At 45.1% G+C, this 12,652-nt stretch overlaps 1 protein-coding gene across 1 annotated transcript in view; it reads right to left on the bottom strand.

Moving 5' to 3' along the window:
* Positions 1–5,366: 5,366 nt before the first annotated feature.
* Positions 5,367–12,652, bottom strand: part of SUGP2 (SURP and G-patch domain containing 2) — a 54,713-nt gene continuing 47,427 nt past the window's right edge. The window contains exon 11 of the mRNA XM_086946869.1: positions 5,367–6,561. The gene's annotated coding sequence lies outside the window, so the exon portion shown is untranslated. The remainder of the gene's footprint in view (positions 6,562–12,652) is intronic.

The following is a 12,652-nucleotide window of genomic DNA, read 5'->3' as shown; positions in this document are numbered from 1 at the left end:
TCCACACGGGCAGGAACTGCTGGAGTCTCCCCCCGACCGGTGTTGCGTGGTCGGGGGGCAGTGACAAGGCGTCACTGTTTGCTGGCGGTGGAGGACCTGGAGCTGTTATTTCCACGTCCTCTGCCTTTGACGTTGTTGCCACGCTATCCACCCCGACCCTTGTTGGTGTATGAGGATTGGGTGTTACTCTTATAGAATTGCGTGGATTGTGACGCTTGACCCCTTGAGGTGCCTCTGTTATTGGAGCGGCGAAAGGAACCACCCCGAAACTGCTGGGACTGTAGGGCACCCATAGATTTAGCAGTGTCAGTGTCTTTTTTCAAGGGTGGCATCCACTTCTGGGCCAAACAGGTGGTCTGGATTGACGGTTTGGTTTAGGATGGTAGTCTGAATGTCTGGTTTAAAGCCTGATATTCTGAGCCATGCAGGTCGGCGCAGCAGAACGCAAGTGTTTATTGCTCGTGAGGCGGTATAAGCCACATCTAGAGCACACTGAATTGAGGCATTGGTGATAAGCTTCCCCTCCTGAATCAACATTTCAGCTGCCTCCTTATACTGATCTGGTAAGTGCTGTAGAAGGGTCTCTAGTGTCATAGTGTGCCCTGTCGTAGCGTGCAAGTAGCGCCTGCGTGTTGGATATGCGCCACACATTGGCTGCCTGCACAGCAATACGTTTCCCTGAAGCCTCAAACACTTTTGATTCCTTGTCTGGGGGAGGAGCATCACCCGTAGTCTGTGAGTTGGCTCGTTTGCGTGCGTTGGAGACAACCAAAGAGTCTAGTGGCAACTGTCCTTCGATATACGTTGGATCAGTGGGCGCTGCCTTGTACTTCTTGTCAATACGAGGATTAATGATTCTTGCCCGGGTGGGCTCCTTGAAAACCTCTGCCGCATGTTTTAACACACCTTTGAGCATTGGCAATGTCTTAACAGTTCTTTCAGCCACTGAAAAGGTGTCAAAAAGAAAATCGACGTCCACTGGGTCTGCATGGAGGTCGACGTCATGATTGGCTGCAGCTCTTTCAATTAGAGCGTTGAAGGCTGCAGAGTCTTCTGTTGGGGAAGTCTTTGCAGCAAAAAGCTGCGGCTCCTGTCCCGAATGAGGGTCCCCATGGTCGCTGCCGGCAGACCATGGCTCAGTAACATCCTCTGGGTCTGAGTAAACTGGATAAGCATACTCATCCTCATCGTCATCGTCTCCATCACCTTCCCCAACATTAGAATGAGTGGGTGAGAGTCCCCGACTTTGTGGAGACGCAGGCTCCATAGGGGCAGATGCACCCGCAGAGTCCAACTTCTTTTTAAGTGGGATGTGAAAATGCTCCAACGCCGGCTCCGGGGTGATCTTCCGTTTAAGGAGAGAGAGCTTGCCTGTGTTGGCGTCGATGATCACCTCTCGACGCTCCTCCTCAGCTAGTGGTTGGTGGCGCGGGTTTTGAGCCACCAACGATGCCTTTGGCGTCGAAGTCAACTTTAAGGGCACTCCGGCCCCCGGTTTCGCAGTGAAAGCCTTCGGCGCCGTCTTCGGCGGCAACGTGAAGAGAATTGGCGTTTGCGCCTTCGCCGGTTTCTGTAGAGGCTTGGGCGGCACAGTGTTCTTTGGCTCGACCGCCGCGGCCCCACTCCCGAATACGCTGAAGGGACTCCGTGACCTTCTTGGTGAACGAGGCGGAGGGACGGACCGGCTCGAGAGAGTCCTCTGAAGCCGGGTTTGGGTCAGCAACCAAGGCCGCAGTCTTCGGAGCCGACGCAGCTCCCCCCTTTACCTTGTCAAGTGGAAGCGGTGCAGCCAGAGACTTGGGGTCGTCCTGCCGCTTCTTTGGGGCCTTCTTATGGTCATCGACCTTCTTGGCGTCGACGCGACTCTTGAAAGCGTCGACCAACTTCGGCGCTGACGCAGCCGCGTCGGGCGTCTTCGCCTTCGACACCGTAGTCTTCGGATCGGCCATTTTGGCGTGGCTCTTGAGCTCGACGGCCATTTTGGATTTCTTCGGCGCCGAGGCCTCCGAACCAACCAGTGCGACTTGCGCTTTCGATACGGGTGGCGTAGACACCGATGGTTTCACTTTCGGTTTCTGCACCGGGAGTGGTGCCGCACCAATGTCCGTGGCCGGGCCGGAAGGCGGAGCCGTGGGACGGGTAGTGAGGTCTTGGGTAAGGCCCGAAGGCGATCCCTCGACCTGGGCCTCATAATGGTGGCTGGCCCCGGAGTCAGTGTGAGGAAGCTCCTCCTCCGAGCTATCCTCTACGGTGGCAATGGCCCCGTCGTCGTCCCCTACCTCCTCGACGACTTCCTCGAACTCCTAGTCTTCCGCGTCGTAGTTTTCCTCACCGGGTTAGAGTCCGAGACATTCTGGATGGTGTCGTCGTCAACATCCTCCTCGAAGATGTTCGCCGGAGGTGGTGCCGAACTCTGGGCCTGCAGTCTTGCGGCCCGACGTAGCTTGAGAGTCTTCTTCGACCGGAACTTGGAGCAGGCCATACACTTGGCCTCGTCGTGGTCCGGTGACGAGCACTTATTGCACACTGGGTGCACGTCGATGTGCGGGTACTTTGAGGCACACACTGGGCACCTCTTAAATGGACTTCGTTCCATGATGAAGTAGTTTGGAGCTTCGTGTAGGCCCATCCGCGCCGAAAGCACGCGGAAGGGCAGCAATGGTTCGGAGCCGATGAACAAACAAACCCGAACGATAGACAATACCGACGCGAGTCCTGAAGACCTTTTGGTCTCAAGCAAAGAAAGTTAAACAACTATCGATTCCGACAGAGGGAACCGAAACACATCCGAACCCAATGGCGGAAAAAAACAATCTGGGGATGGAGTCGATGCCCATGCGCACTGTAGTCCAGGGGAGGAGCCACCTATCTCTTGATACTTCGAAGACTCTTCCAGGACAACAATGTGAAATCATCCGGACACAACACTAGGCGGCGATCTATGCACAGATATGAATTCAGCAGCCCACATGCCTCGAACCAACAGATGTTACGTGGGGTGCATGTTATTGTTCTCGATCATGCAGGGGATTTACTGCTGCTCTACAGACTGCTATTGATTTACAGCATGCCATGACTACACTTGCACCATACAAAAATAAAAAGTAAAAAATAAATCTGGTTAAAATTTAGATTTTTACATTTGGCAAATCACAATTTGTATACACCCAGCTAAAAGGCTGTCCTACCTATACAATAGGCTGTGCGTTGCAGGCATGGCACACAGGTACGTGTGCCATGTGGAATCATCACTTTTCTCAGATAAATTACTCGGCCTGCAATGGCAGTGTGTGTGTTAGGTACAGGACCTCCAAGGGTAGCATAATATGTGCTGCAACCCTTAGAGGACTTCCCTGGTCACAGTGCCCTTGGTACCTTTTCATGGGACTTAAATGAGGTGAGGTGACAATTGGGGGTACAAGGCATAGTTTTGGGACACACAGGCCCTGGGAACCTGACTGGCACATCAAGTCAAAGTGCATCAGAAATATAGAGAAAAGTGTTTGGGGGAGGGGGGGGGTTACTGAAACAGAAACCCAGCTTCCTAGAGAAGTTAGCAAAGGGAGACCGGTGGAAGTTCCATTAGGTCCTTCGAGGCTACTTGGTATGGATATTTTAGGGCAGTCTGCGGTTTTGCATCACAAAGTTGTTTGGTACAGTTTTTGCAGGATTATTTTACAATATGGCCTGTAGCAATGATGATGATGATAAAAGTGACTTCTGAAGTGGTAATGGAATTTCTGACAGATATATTTGCAAGAAAACATTGTGTTCGAGAATGGCCCACCATTCACCAATAGCCACATGGAGACATTTGTCTAAAGCAGGTATTATTCACAAGAGGGTATCTGAGTTCCATCTCAAGGCCAATGGCCAAACAGAAAAATTTAACAAAGGATGCCATTGGATTAATGATAAGGAAAAAAAAAGTTGTAGGCAGGAAAGTTGTTTCAAGTGATGCATGATGACGTACAGGGAATATATAATCAGATTAACTGGTTCTATGCTAGCAACGTTTTTTTGGCGCTGAATAAACTGGAAGATTATCCAGGTGCCAAAGTTCACCTGTTAAACACTTACCTGGGAAACTCTTGGATTATGAACTGGTTCACTGGTAAAAGTGTATTAGGAGATTATTTAAATGTTATACTTACTTATGATGATCGACCATGTTCTTTATTGGCATTTCTTTTGAATATCTGTAGGAAGTCCATCCTTTTTATATGGTCACTCCGTATTTTTCATCTTTTGTTGGACATTATATTTTTGTTGGCTTATCAACAATGTGCACTTTAACCATGATGGCCAAGAACTCGCCCTCATCGGATGGCTGCCTTTCCTTTTCTTCACTGCGCGCTGCTTCAACATTTTTATTAGGCCACCTCAGAGCTTCAAAATCGGTCAATCTCATGCTATGCTTTATTGCTTTCCCTCTGTATCAAGTGAGGCACCATCAGTGTCATTATCTGGAGGGTTGGGGTTCCGCATTTAAGCCTTTTCTACAGGTGATCGCCAGGGCATAACTTGTACAAACGTTATCAACATCGCATAGCTCTTTGAGCAATTTTATTGACTAGCTGGTGCAGACCAATAGTGCTTTATTGACAACAATCTTGTCTGTGCTGCTGTGTGCGCGTTTGGGCTCCACCATCCAGTGTATCTAAACCTAAGCTACCAACTCCAAAAACATAGCTTTTAATAAGCAGTAGTGTGCAATAATGTGCTGCATCGCAAAATACTAATAAGATCCCAAAGCAGTGTCATAGCAAAGCCAATAGCCCTAATTTTCACTAATTGAAGGATCACTTTGGAAAAGCTTGTTCGGACATGTGGGTGGGCTAAAACTCCTCACGTGCAAAATTATCAAGTAAAACCAAAACAATTGTGTTGTGAATTTACAAAAAAGGTTTTTAGTTTAGCCAAATTGGATGATTTGCGGAGAATTTCCCTTATATCCTGGTAACATTTATCACACACCTGAAGTACAGATGAAAATGTTGTTCTTACAAGCAAAACTAGGTGAAAGGCCAACTTGCTTGGAGTATATTCTGCACCGCTACAAAATATGTCAGATGACGGATTTTTTTTGTTTAATACGGTCCATCACTTTTTCTACATTCATGAATCAAATGGGCTAGTCTTTTGCTTTACAACAGTGAATGATGGTTCGTGTAGAAATATGGTTGTTGGTAGTTCTAGTGAGTTCATCGACACCCGAAAACCTGTATGTGGACACTGTTATATAGTGCATGTTTCAGAAGCACAGAACATTCCTGCTGGGCACAAGGGACAGAATCAAACTGAAAGGTCTAAGGACTCCAGATTAAAACATTTAATAAAGGTTTAAAAATAAAAACAGGAATCCATTTCAATTAAATTGTTTATTCAAATACCACAGGTTGTTACAAATATTTCAAATATGGTCTCCCGTGGAATACAACGCTTGTTTGCTCATTTACAGTAGGAACATTTACAGCTAAACAAGGACATTACTGTTTGGACACCCATGTTAAGAGACATCTCAATAATCAGCTCCCAGCAAATTAGTAACTCCCGGTGTTCCCGAGTCTGGCGGCCAAAACAGTTTTTCTGTCTCAGGAAAAAGCAAAATAACTGGAATCCAAGTACCTAGCAATACTACTACAGTTCTTTAAATGTTCCCATGCATACTTTTCAACTCCCCGACAGGTTCCCAGTACTCCAAAGACCGTATGTTAGGGAATGCCTGACTGAACAGGAAGCAGAATTGTTTTAACGAGTCACGTAAGAGAAAACTAAACCATGTTAGAAGCAATTGCCAGTGCACACCACAAAGGGGAATTGCCTAGAGTGCATACTAAAACTAGCGTGGGGTCCACGAGATTATTTCCACTCGAAGACAAGCAATTACTACAAACTGCAGCAGTTTCAAGTAAGAGTGCATTATGGTTTTATGGTGTAATAAAACACAAACCATGTATATTAAGAGGCCCCGTTTATGGTTCCACAAACTCAGGTACTGATGGGTTGAAAAGAAGAATTTTTTCACCAGTGCACTATTTGAGTTTGATAAAAGTCATTTTGTGCACGAGTCTAGGCAAACATTTCGTAAAGTCCAAGTACAAACTGGACAAAATGGCTTTACGGCCCAGAAGTTATGCAGCCACGTTTCTACACAGAAAATCTGTGTTTTCACTCTGTTGTTGGAAAAGCTCGGGTATAATCTGTGCTTATTTGAGAGCCAAACAAAAATAGCGTTGACTCACTTTTTCCAGGCAACATGAAAACTGTCCAAAGTCCTTTAATCTTCAGCACAACTTGGTGCCCAAAGTTCAAACTACAGACAGACAACTGAACCTGTGTCCAATAACATTTTATTAAAATCATATAGAATGATTACAAATACAACTTTGCACAAACTATTTCTTGTAGTAGATGCATGGAAAACATGTAGAATCCGTCCACGGCTAACACTAAACGTTGAGCAACCAAAATGTATAAAACTTGACCTGGAAACAGACTTTAAAAACAGACTTAATACAACACGGATGCTTGAAGTCCTCAAGTCAGGAAACCTGCAAACTAAGATAAAAGAAGCCTGTCATTTTGTGTCAAGACATTAGATTTGCATTAATATTTCATGGACGTACATGTATTTAAAATTCAAACTGGTGCTCCAGTACCTGCAAACGCAGGAAACTTTTTTTCTTCAGAACGAAAGGGGTTACATGGCAAATAGGAAGCCTTTTGCCACCCCACTGGTACAGTGCAGATACCCTAGTCTATTGTTTGGTATTAAAACATGTAATGGTGCAGCACATCTTGATCTCTTCCATTGTAGGGCGCGAAATGGTTATGCCTAGAGCAAATTCACATCAGGATAGCCTCACTGACTCAAAAAAATACCCAAATTGATTAAATTCAGCTGCTGAGGGTGGAAATCCCACGACCTGTGCGCCACTGCCGAATCTGCCTATTCCCAGCATTTTCAAAATTAGAAGAATATGCATGTCAAATTCAACTAATTCAACAGCCAGTTATCTCCAAAGGTCTTGGCAAAAATCTGAAACCTGTGTTCTATGTTTAACTGGCATGCAAGTTAAAAATAAACTGAAGCCACCAATTATCGGTTGCTCTACGAACAGAAACCAGCTACAGTGATGAAGATGTGCTCTGCTGGAAATGACATAGTAGTAAACTGGCCTATCTCCCCAGGACCATCCTCTATGTGCAAGCCCATGGCAATCAGGCCCCCAACGCCCTCCAACAAGAGGATCCACTAGAACTAACAGTGAACGGAAAGTTTGTAACACTGGGCCAATCTGAAGAGCCAAGTTTTGGGCATGTGGCAGCACGAGGAATATTTTTTTAGGGGATGAAGCTACCCACTATTGAATAGTAAATGCCAGAATTGCCTAGCAATTTAGAAGGCCCCATTGTGCCTGTAAAACGTGGCTAAAACGAAAAGATAAAACATTTACTCCAGTGGAGTTACTAGAAACCACAGTGGCACTTCTACAGAGCAACGTATTAGAAGTACTAAGTTATAGGAATGGGGAACAGCACACAAAAAATGGATTGAGGATCTGCATTCACTGAACACTTTTCCAAACATTTGCAGTTGCATGTCGGAGCACATTTAGAGCAAAGGTTAGAAGAGCCAGTGAAAGGGTAAAGAAACTCAAATTGAATGTAACATTGAGAGACCGGTACAAATGGCTGCTTCAGATAAATATCAAAAGGGCGGTCCTCCACTCTTGGCTAGTAGTCGTGCCCTTCTACAGGTTGGCCAGGAAACTACTAGGTATCCAATTTGTCAAGCTTAGTATCAAGTACTGCACTAATGCCACAAAGCAGTCTCTAATTAAAAGGCCTTACTGAGTCAGACCTAACAACTGTAATTGAGGCAATGGTCACAGCCCTAATCATCGCAAATTTGCTGAAGTGGGGTTCATACCGGGCACGAGAGCTAGAAGACTGCAGTCCAAATTTTGCCACGGTGAAAGAATCACCAAATTGGATGAGCAATCACAACACTGTACGTACCACATGATTTTAAAGGCTGGGACTTGACAGTTTTAAGGTTAACCCAGAAAAGGTTTTCTAGGCGGAGGCATTAAAATCGGACCTTTTCTAAATTTAAGTTTTAGAGAAATTGACTATCACTTGTACTGGCTTAAACCTCAATTATGAGGCTCTTAACGAGAGTTGGCAGGACTACACTGAAATTTGTGCGCTTTTAGATATGCAAGCACCTAATAGCACCAAATTCAAGTTCAAAACATTTGATCCAATCAAAAAGACCCTCATAATAGCGGTGAAAGAACGAGTTTAAGGGTGCTAGGCTTAAATCACTAGCGGCCTGCTTTGGCAGCAGGAATCAAACAATCTATGATGCGGTGTTCTCTTTCACATTTAAAGTACAAATTGCTTTGCATGTCACTACTTTCTGAACGCCAAGATGGGCACAGTAATTTCTTGCGCATTTATTAAAACATGGATACTCTAAGACACCAAAGAAGGCCTTTATGTTCCGTGCCTATAGAAAGGTGGCAACACATTTTAAATGCAAGAAACTTAGCACAAATATTTAAAGTTTTAAAAGTCTGCCCCCTGGTAAATAGGGTTTTGCACTACTTTTTCAGTGTTCAGCATACCTTGGCCGCAGATACGAAAGCGTAGTTTGTAGACTGCCAATTATTCAAACAATTCCAGTCATCAAGGACTCCACAACTGCACCAGTTCATTTCTGCTTTTAGTGACCAGTCGTGGGTCTAACCCAGCATGCTGTCTTTTCCGGTTTGCAAAGGGAAGTCACTCTGCACATCCTTCCACTCAGTTAGCACGTGGTATCATTACAAGACAGTATTTTTTTTGCACAAGCCCCTGCATTCATCAGAAGCGTTAATTAGAGCTTCACATTTCCCAAAAAGCAAAAAACCCTGGCTGTGAAGACGTACACTGCTTCCATTTCAGGTCATGGCAGCACCAAAGAAGCTGTTTTGGTGCATGTACCCTCTATAGACTACATGACAGACACACGGTTAGTCCTATGTGCATTGCCAATATTGAAATTTGCTGTCGTTTGCGAACAGGAGTGATATTAGAAGACCAAAGACGGAACTCTATTAATTGTGATGCAGAAGATGAAAAGTAATCCATAAATCTTTTGTACTCTGGTTTCTAGGAATGCAAAATAATGTGAAATGAGGAGTGTTCAGTGCAAACAGTGGTAATCTTCCATATCAAGTATTTTGCCTGCCTGTGTTCAGTTACTAAAAGAAGACAATCAACCCCCCAACAAGAGGTCACAAGCTTGAGCTTTGCTGCTTAATTGAAAGCCAAATACCAGTGCAAGTTACTCACCTTTAACGTCCTCTCCAAACTAAGCCGGAAGGAAGAATCAGCCAGAGGACTCCAAATCACAAGAACCCATGTTGTAATAAACAAGGAGAGCAAACTAATGAACCACAGGCTTTCGCTGTAAGCTTGAATACTGGTCCTTTGACGGATGCAGCCACGTCAGGGTTTTGGTGTTTGCTAGAATTTTACTAGCACTCCAATGCCAGTGTGACGGCTATAGGCTTCCCATGCCCCTCTATCCGCCACAAACTAGGGTTGTTTTAGTGAAACAACGGTTAGGCAGGGAACTTGTTTGTGCAGCAACCCGTTCCACTACATCTGAAGCTCATCAATTTATGCCACCATCACTTGTGCTGCACTTCCATCAAGAGTGAACACAGTCTCTGATCAACTACTTTCAATCTGTTTTCAGCATCATAGCTCCTAATTCATAAGCGAACTTTAGAATATGGTCAGCTATTCAGGATCCAACACTGCCAGTAGAAGAAAAATAACCTATTTCTTTCAAGCGTGAACTTATTTCAGCCCAAAATAAAAGGAAATTCCATCTATTCCATCTTCAATACAAGTCCTTTTGATAAGATGCGATCCACAGTATTTGATGCAGATCTACATATAGTCACCAATAAGAATCCCTTGAAAGTCTACTTCCCTTAAAAGGAAAGCCTACGCAATTATTATTGTTTGGAAAAACGTGCAGCTAACTGCCTCCACACAGACTCTCAGAGAATGAAAGGATCCTTCATTCAAAACGGCCAGGTTTTTAGTTGTTTTGAAAAATATAAAGACGGACGAGATCTCATTGAAGTTTCATTCCAGTTTGGGCCCTAGGTGGCTGAATGCACTACCTCCTTGGTATGTTATTTTTACAGAAAAAAAATGGAGGAAAAGTTGGAGTTGCTAGACCGTAGGGAGCGATATCAGGTGTCTGAGATACTGAGGGCCCGTGTTCAATAGCAGTTTGTACACATAATGCTTGGAAACTTACAGTTTACCAGTCGGTGTAGTTTTACACCTTGAAGACTTCCTGGATTCACTATGCTGTGCATTATTCCACCATCTAGTGGTTGGGTCCGGAATTATTGTATTTTCTCTTTTTTTTTTTCGTGGCCCAGTTAGGCGTTGTCATACCACCATTTGGTGTACTCCGGAAGCCCCCACCTTTTGTCGCCATCTTTAGATTCTTTTTACTAGTCTTGTGTTACTGTTTCTCTTCTTTAAACTCTTAAAGTCTTATTCCTGTATTAATCCTCTTGTCTCATCTTTCTGGCAGAGGAGGGTAGGATCCCTAGTGAATCCAGAAAGTCTTCAAGCTGCAAAACTACACCGACAGGTAGGAAACTATACTTTTTGCAGCGTGAATCTTCCTGGAGTCACTATGCTGTGCATAGACTTTGTAGCGGTTTGTCCTTATTGTGGTGCCTGGGTGGAAGATCAGCTCTGGCTACTGAATAAGTGTTATAAGACTTTTTGTCCCACTTGCGCTTTCTTGTTCATCTGAATATCTACATACTAGTGCTTAGCGAACGTGTGCACTGAAGACCATGTTGCGGCTTGGCAGATGTCTTGGATAGGTATGTTTGCTAGAAACGGAATTGTTGCCGCTTTTTTCCTTCTTGAGGGAGCATGAGCTGCACCGTGTAACTGTTTGCCTGCTGGTTTGTAAATGTATTTGAGCTTATATAGCGCACAGCTACCCGCAGTGGGTTTCCCGGCGCTTGCTTAGGGACCCCGTCCTGGTATTCGGCAGAGTTGTATGGTTTGTGCAATCCACTGGTAACTGGTCATCACAAAAAACTGCTTGCTAAGGATACAAAGAACTGCTTTGTTTTTCTGTCCTCTTTTGTCCTCTTTATATAGTGCATTACCGCCCTTCTGGCGTTTGTGTACAGTGCCCTTTCTGTACTTGTGGTCTGGCCCAGTGGGGTGCTATTAGTATTAGCGTCATGTTGCTGATCCTGCATTTGTGGAGTACCCTGTGTCTCAGTGGAATCGGGGTAGGGGTGGGGGGAGCGCGGGGAAATGTCCTTGACCAACTTATCCATAGGGCATTCCCATGGGACTGATGGCTTGGTTGTCTGGATGCCAAGTGTTGGCATTTAGGTGCGTTGAAAATGGGTCTATTTGCGGTGTACCCCATTTCTTGAATAGCTTCTCTGTTTCCTGTTGGTTGAGCTTCCATTCGTGGGATGCGGACGCCAGCCTGCTCTGTCTGCTTCCACATTGTCCTTCCCTGGAGGATGTATTGCTAGTAGGTCTATTCTCAGTGGAATGGCCCATCTCCATATTTCCTATGCTAACCAGGATAGTGCCACTGATTGCATTCCTCCTCGTTTGTTGACGTAGACTATGGTGGTAGTGTTGTCTGTTTGGATCAACACCCTGTTCCCGTACAGTTCCTTCTGAAAGGCTTTTAAGGCTAGGGACACTGTCTTTAGCTCTAGGTAGTTGATTTTTTGACCGCATCCTGCTGAGACCATAACCCCCTTACCATGAGCATGTTCATGTGTGCGCCCCACCTCATTTGGGAGGAGTCTGTCATGATGGTAACTGTTTGAATTGGCTGTGTGAATGCTTTCCCCTGTGATAGGTGTTCCTTGTTCCACCATGCTATTTCCTGCTGCACTGCGTGTGTGACAATCACTAGATCTTCCCAACTTCCTGCCGGTGACCATTGCTGCGGTATCCATTCTTGGAATGGTTTCATGTGGAGGCTAATATTCGGGACCAGGTGTATGCATGATGCCAGCATTCCCATTAGTTGGCTCACTGTCAGAGCTTGCCCCTTGTGGTAAAGACGTGTCTCCTTCATAACGTCAAAGTTCTCTTTGTGTTGGGGAACACCTTCCCCTGTGTGGTGTTAATTACTGCTCCTAATAATATCTTCACCTGTTCCGTTTCTATTGAAGACTTTCCCCAATGGATTGAGAAACCCAGTTGGATCAGTGATTCTATGACCTGCCGGATGTGTTGTTCGCATTGCCTGCAAGAGCTTGCGTTTACGAGCCAGTCGTCAAGGTAGGGGTATACGCATATCCCTGGCCTTCTTAGCTGCACTGCAACCACTGCTAGGCATTTTGTAAACACCCGTGGCGCAGATTTTAATCAGAATGCTATAGTTGCCATGTAAACCCCCTCTTGTATTTGTGATATTACCTCTTGCAGAGATGACATCTTGAATCTTTGTGTCCTTATGAACTTGTTTAGGAACCTTAGATCTAGAATAGGTCTTAGTGTTTCTTCCACTTTGGTACAAGGAGGTATGTGGAATAAACTCCCTTGTTCCTCTCTTTGTGCAGCACTATCTCTA

This window comes from Lissotriton vulgaris, chromosome 12 (assembly GCF_964263255.1).
Source record: "Lissotriton vulgaris chromosome 12, aLisVul1.2, whole genome shotgun sequence".
In the NCBI taxonomy this organism is placed as follows: domain Eukaryota; kingdom Metazoa; phylum Chordata; class Amphibia; order Caudata; family Salamandridae; genus Lissotriton; species Lissotriton vulgaris.
Note: the sequence above shows the minus strand (reverse complement) of the source record. Positions and strands in the feature narration are given on the sequence as shown.